We start from the raw sequence: 6916 nt of genomic DNA on the forward strand, positions 1-6916 counted from the left end.
TTTTTACACCAGGCTCCATTGCAGCGTTGCCTCCAGAACTCTGCCTGGGATGGAACCAACCACTCTGGGTTGGAATCCTGGCACTGCCATTGATGGGTGAGCTTTGAGGGCTGCCTCTTCTTTGGAACATGTGTGGTCTTAGTGGTAATTGGGTAAGTGGGTCTGTGTTTCTGGGTTAAAAAGACAAACAAGTAGGGCTTCCCTGGTGGCGCAGTGGTTAAGAGTCCGCCTGCCGATGCAGGGGATGCGGGTTCGTGCCCCGGTCCAGGAAGATCCCATGTGCCACGGAGCAGCTGGGCCCGTGAGCCATGGCCGCTGAGCCTGCGCGTCTGGAGCCTGTGCTCCGCAATGGGAGAGGCCACAACAGTGAGAGGCCTGCGTACCGCAAAAAAACAAACAAACAAACAAAAAAAACAAGTAGAAACACCTCCTAACCAGCCTAGATCAGGGTGGCAGAGAGGTACAGCCAGGAGTGTGGCCTTGGAGGAACAGATCTGAGACTGAGTCCCAGCACTTTTCTTTGCCATGAGGCTTGGGCCAGTCACTTAATCTCCTGAATTCCCAATTTCTCCAGATGTGACTTGGCACCCAAAATACTCCTGTTGACATCTGGCTCTGAAGATGGAGGGCACAGCCCAACTCATAAGTGTGTGTCCAGTGATGGTAACTCTTGCATGACTCTTGGAAGGTCCTGTGTTTTCACAGTCTCAGGTCAGATTCTTCTAGAACCTGGCCAAGGACTTGATGCCAGCTGTTTCTGAAGGCAGTGTTCTCAGGAGAACCAGGTCAGGCAGTGGGGAAAGCAGGAGAGGGAGGTGAAAGAGACACTCCCCCAACCCCACCCTCCCTCTGCCCAAGGGGGAGAGTTGAGGTGAAGCACAGCCTCAGCCTGATCCTGGGCATCAGGGAGCCCTGGGAGCTGGAGGCAAAGGAGCTGGTATTTGTCCTCTCATGTAGAGAGTTCTTGGTCACAGGCTGCTGGGGAGTGGGGGGATGCAGAGCTCCCAGGCCCTTCCAGCTCTCTGTAAGGGTGAGGCAGCTCCAGTGCAATCTCCTGAGAGTCTCAGGGACCGGCCCCAAGGAGCAGAGCATGCAGAAGCTGGGGGAAGGATTGGAGGAGATTTGTGCAATCTTGAATTTCCTCGCTTGTGCTCTAAGTGCTTTCTGAAGCCCAGGCTGCTGGGACCGGGACCCATTCCCTTGCCAAAGAACAAAGTTAACAAAATCTTGACTTTTAAGTCTGGAAGCCTTTGTCAGGTGTAAGACAGAAGATGTTTGGAAGGAAATGTGATTGAGTTCCTTTCCCCAAGAGAACTGGCCAGCCTCTGGGAAGGCCACCTGCCTGCCCTTAGGCACCTGGCCAGATCTGACTCCAGGTTGGCACTCTCTCTGGGATGTGGGGATCAGTCAGAGGCTTTCCTCTGCTGTTTGGGGGCAGCCAGAGGGAACTGAGGGCTTAGATACCTTGTCCAAGGACACAGAACTGTTAAGTGGAGCTGGGATTTGAACTTGCAACTGCAGTGCTTATATTTACTACCTAATGCTGCATAACAAATCACTCCAAAACTTAGTGGCTTAGAACAACAAACATTTATTATCTCACCATTTCTGTGGGCCTGGAATCTGGCAGCAGCTTAGCTGGGTGGTTCTGACTCAGGGTCTGTCGTGGGGTTGTACTCAATCTGTTGGCTGGGGCTGCAGTCATCTGAAGGCTCAACTGGGGCTGGAGGATCCAATACCAAGCAGACTCACTCATACTGCTGATGACTGGAGGCCTCAGTTCCTTACCACTAAGCTTTTCATAGGGCTGTTAGAGTATACCCCGAAATGGCAGCTGGCTTCCCCCAGAGCAGGCAGTCCAAGAGAGAGCAAGGAGGAAGCCACGATGTCTTTTATTTCCCCATCTTACACACCATCACGCACCGTCACTTCTGCCACATCTTATTTGTTAGGAGCAAATCACTAAGTATAGCCATGCTCAATGGAAGGGGAAGTGCCTTTTAGAGGGAGAAATATCAAAGAATTTAGGGACATGTTTTACAACCACTGCATTGTTATACAGCTGCTCCCCACCTTGCAGGTGTGCTTGGAGACTGCTGTCCTCAATCCCTGGGTGGTGAAGGCCCCTGTGTCATTCTGCCCCTGGGGTTGGGGGGGCTCTCTCCCACCTGTTGCTGCACGCACCCTTCCCCAGACCTGTAATACTCATGGTTCTTCCCTCCAAATCTCTTCTCTTCTTCTCTAGGCATCTCCGTTCTGCTTTCCCAGAGACGGATGTGAGTTGCTCTAAGACCTGTGATTTGACCTTTGTGGGAAAGGGGTGTTCAGTGTGGTCACATCTGCCAAGGATGCTGGGGAGGAGTCTCTGTGGGGCTGAGGCAGAGTGTCCCAGTCCCCATGAGAGATCTGAGCCTGTATGAAGCCTGATCCACTCAGCACACACCCACCCTTTGATCTGAGGATGAAGAAGTACTTGACCACATCATCCATTTCTCTTTCCAGTGCACCTGCGAGGTGGGGTGGGGAGGGAGGGGGAGGGAACTGGGGCAGAGATGTTTTTTCGTGACCTCATTTCAAAGAAGTTGAGCTGGGGCTGGAAGACAGGTGTCCAGTGGCAGCTGCTGCTGACCCGTCTGCCACTCTGGGCTTTGTATTGGGGTGTGGCAGCTGTGAGCATGTGCCTTGAAGACCTCCAACAAAGGGGAGCTTAACCAACCCAGGGCCACAGATCCTGGATCCTGACTCCGCCCCCTCATTTGTGCTGAGGCCATGGCACTTCCCATGACCCATCAATACTGAGTGCAAAAGAGATACTAAGGCCAGCCCGTTTTGGGGAGACTCTTTGGATGTCCCCTAACTTTAGCTCAAGGACTCCCCAGTAGCTTTGCTGAACCTCCTTAGACAGCACAGCAATCTAGGACGTTCCCACTCAACCTACCTTTCTCCTTTGCTCAGAGTTAGGACTGCCAGATAAAATACAGGACACCCAGGTGAATGTGAATTTCAGACAAACAACAAACAATTCTTGTATAAGTATGTCCCCAGTACTGCATGAGATATGCTGATACTAAAAAATTTTTGTTGTTTATCTGAAATTCATATTTACCTGGGCATACTGGCTATTTATTTGCTAAATCTGGTAACCCTACTTGGGGTCAGGCTCACCTTGTAGCCTCCTCTCTGTTCCCTCTCTATTTCTTGTCACACATGCATTTCCTCTGATAAAATCCTTGCATGTTTAATCCCTCTTGGCATCTATATCTCAGAGGATCTGGACTAATACAGCAGGGCAGGGCTGGGAGTGGGGAGCTCAAGTAGGCAGCCTTGGCTTACAGACGTCTCGTTTCACTATAGCTGGCATGGTCCTGGCAGTGGGGCCATGTTTTGCTGCTCAAAGCTGTAGTAGTCGGGGAAGAGGAACTACTCTTTGGTCCAAATTGGAATGCACTTTCCAAGTGTAAGGAAGCTCTAAATCATTTATCCAATTTCAGGGTGCTCAAGAACTGCATGGGGAATACAAGGGAAGTGCAGATTCTTGGGTCCCTCCCTTCAGAAATTCCAGTTCTATAGGTCTACAGTTGGGGTCAGGAACTTGCATTTTTTGCAGGCTTCATAACTGATTTTAAAACTGCACAGGGAAGGTAACTTGGCATATTTTGTAAAACTTTCCATGAATGCTACTGCCCATGCTTATTCAATGCTCTCTCCAGGTGATAATTGGTTAGCATTTAGTAGTCAAGTTGTTAAAGCTGGGAGTAAGTTTGCTTTCCTTTCTTTCCCTTCATGCTTACTTTTCTGAAGGCTCTCTCTGGGTTAGAAAAATTTGCCAAGGGTCTGGGTCTCTGAGAAGATATGGTAGACTTTCTTTTGTTTGATAATGAGAGTGATAGTAAAAATGATAATAAATCACTTTTCCCCTTGCCTGCTAGGAGGCTCTGAGCAAGATTTCTGTGTAAGTGGCAGTACTCCTCCTAAATCAGGATTTCTGATACAAGAAATTCCTGCCCCCTGCCAAGTAAACACACAGGGACTTCATTACATTGTTACTGTGGTTTCAATCCTGGCAGTAATAGTAGACTTGTCTGTTTCTCATTTTAAACAGCGGCCCCCAGTCCTTTCAGAATTATGCAAAGTACAAACCAGTCCTCACTTACCTGACTCCTGAGAACTGGAGGTGCTTCCCAGGGGCCAGGATCATCTGTTTCTGTGGGAGTTTTAAAGTAGAGGGTAAAGCTGCAGAGAGGGTGTGGGCCTCCAAGGAACAGCAAGCCGGGTGCCACCCTTAAAGGCAGAGCTGGGTGTGTATCAACATGAGGGTGGTGGCTGGCCGGTGTAACCAGTGTGTTTGGAATGGGTGTTGGTTGATTCGGATCCCATGCAGCAGGGTGAGTTGGCAGGGAAGGAATGTCCTGACTCATCCCTCTCTTGATTTCTCTTAGGGTGGAGGGCTGCCCCCAGGGGCTGAGGAATCTGGAAAGGAAAAGAGGGACAAGGGGGCTTAATATGAAGCCTGTGGGAACAGGAGCCCTGGCCACAAGGGTTCAAGGCCTCTTTCATTCCGCTAACCACTTATTGAAGACCTACAAAGAGTAGCTCTGTACTAGGAGCTGGATTTAGGGCCCCAGGATATCTCCCACCCCAGAGACTCAGGCCACCAAGTGCTTGTTTTAGGATCTTGTTTAGGATTGAGGCATCCTTCCTCCCATTTCCCTGCTCGTTAGCCTCAGCTGGGTGACATGGGGTAGGTTACTTGAGCTCCATCTGTTGAATGGGTGCATGGGGTTGGCGGGGAGGACAGGAGGCTCTGAGTCCCAGTGTCTTCCTTCTCGTGTGCTGGCATCACTTCCTCCTCCCCTGGCAGTGTGATGGCTGGACATGCTGATAGAAGCCTGGTGGGAATAGACCCTGTCCAGGCATCTCTCCATGTGCCCAGCCCTGGGCTGCTGGCTCAGAGCCACCCCCAGAAGGGGTTAACTGGCCAGAGTGACCCCACCTGCTTAGGAGCCAGGAGCATCTGTGTTGCATCCGATCTCCTGCCTTTCACTGTGGAAGTCCCAAGGCCAGTGTTCTCATCAGCCCTAGGGACATGCACTTCTTTTAAACAGAACTCCAAATCTAAGGGTGTGGGGCTGGGGAAGTAGAGGTTCAATTCTGAGCAGGTTCATTTGGTCCATTTTCGAGAGGGGCTTCAAATGGGGATTCACCTACTGAAAGAAAAAGAAGCAACCCCTAAACCCTAGGCTTCTAAATACGAGACACAGGAGTGATGACACTACAAATGGGTTTCTACGCCCAAACCAAAGGTGGCCGGAGGACACTGCTAGCAGAACCAGGCCATGGCCAGTGACTCTGCAGGTGGGGGATTTGGCAAAATGTGGCCCACAGGAGCCGATGACCCTGGGCGAGTCGCTACCCATCTTGGAACTTCAAGTCCTCCCAGTAACACAGGGAAAATCTGTCTTCTGTGGAGTTGTCCCAAGGCTGGGGTGATGCGTGTGTGAGTATACCAGGTACCAGGTACTGGGGCTCTCACTACAATTAGCTCCCCTCTGCCTTCCAGGAAAATGAAGATCAGGATCTTGGGACTCCAATCTGCAGGGGGAATACAGAGCGATTTGAGGCCCTGCTAGATGCATTTCAGGAAATTAAGTCACAGTCACACAAACACTCCTCAAAAGGTACCATTTCAGAATATGGTAAAATGACCCCTAATTCCACCATGTTGGTATTTTCCCAGACACTGCTCCACCCCTGGAGAGCAGACAATTTTCTGTCCTTTTAAAAAGTGAGCTGGGGGACTTCCCTGGTGGCACACTGCTTAAGAATCCACCTGCCAAATGTAGGGGACACAGGTTCGAGCCCTGGTCCAGGAAGATTCCACATGCTGCGGAGCAACTAAGCCCGTGCATCACAACTACTGAGCCTGTGCTCTAGAGCCCGCAAGCCACAACGACTGAGCCTGCGTGCCACAACTACTGAAGCCCGCACGCCTAGAGCCCATGCTCCTCAACGAGAAGCCACAGCAATGAGAAGCCTGCACACTGCAACGAGGGGTAGCCCCCGCTTGATGCAGCTAAAGAAAGCCCCGCGTGCAGTATTGAAGACCCAATGCAGCCAAAAAAAAAAAAAAAGAATCCGCCTGCCAATGCAGGGGACACAGACAGGTTCGAGCCCTGGTCCAGGAAAATTCCACATGCCGTGGAGGAACTAAGCCCATGCGCCAAAACTACTGAGCCTGTGCTCTAGAGCCCACGTGCCACAATTACTGAAACCTGCTCATCTAGAGCTGGTGCTCTGCAGCAAGAGAAGCCACCGCAATGAGAAGCCCACGCACCGCAACAAAGAGTAGCCCCCAGTCACTGCAACTAGAGAAAGCCCATGCGCAGCAACGAAGACCCAACACAGCCAAAAATGAATAAATAAATAAATAAATTTATTTATTTAAAAACAAAGTGAGCTGCACTGAGCAGGCCTCTGGAGAAATAACTTGCAGTTTGTAATTACCACTGAGTGTAGAATCTCTGGCTGGTGAAGACAATCATTAGCTAATAATGCCCGAGGCCATGGGAACTGCTAAGTGTAGCCCTCATTGTACAAGGGAGGGAATAGATGGAAGTGTGATGGGGCTTGTCATGGTGGGGTCTCAGTGGTGTCTGTTGCTGGCAGGTAGGAACAGTAGCGGTGATAAGAGCTAGGTGACCCTGTTAAGTGTACGCCCATGCTAGTGGCCCACCTGCAGACTCCACCTCCACCACATGGCTACTCCGTTCATGAGCTCAGGGTGCAAACACTGGATGGTCAGGGACAGAGACTGACTCATCTACTGGCCAAGTCATCCTGTTCACTTAATAATTTAGTGCCTCTTCTGGAGCAGATCTTGATGATGGGCACTAACAGGTGGCACAGAAATCCTCAC

At 50.7% G+C, this 6916-nt stretch overlaps 1 long non-coding RNA gene across 1 annotated transcript; it reads right to left on the bottom strand.

The window, feature by feature from the left end:
* Positions 1–1567: 1567 nt before the first annotated feature.
* Positions 1568–5476, bottom strand: LOC113615028 (uncharacterized). The gene is made up of 2 exons (XR_003430861.1): positions 4155–5476; positions 1568–1997 (listed from the first exon to the last, which is right to left on the bottom strand). It is a non-coding gene; the product is annotated as an uncharacterized LOC113615028 (long non-coding RNA).
* Positions 5477–6916: the final 1440 nt, after the last annotated feature.

The sequence above is a fragment of the Aethalodelphis obliquidens genome, unplaced genomic scaffold (assembly GCF_003676395.1).
Source record: "Aethalodelphis obliquidens isolate GAN/ISIS:26980383/991018 unplaced genomic scaffold, ASM367639v1 scaffold111, whole genome shotgun sequence".
Taxonomy (NCBI): Eukaryota; Metazoa; Chordata; class Mammalia; order Artiodactyla; family Delphinidae; genus Aethalodelphis; species Aethalodelphis obliquidens.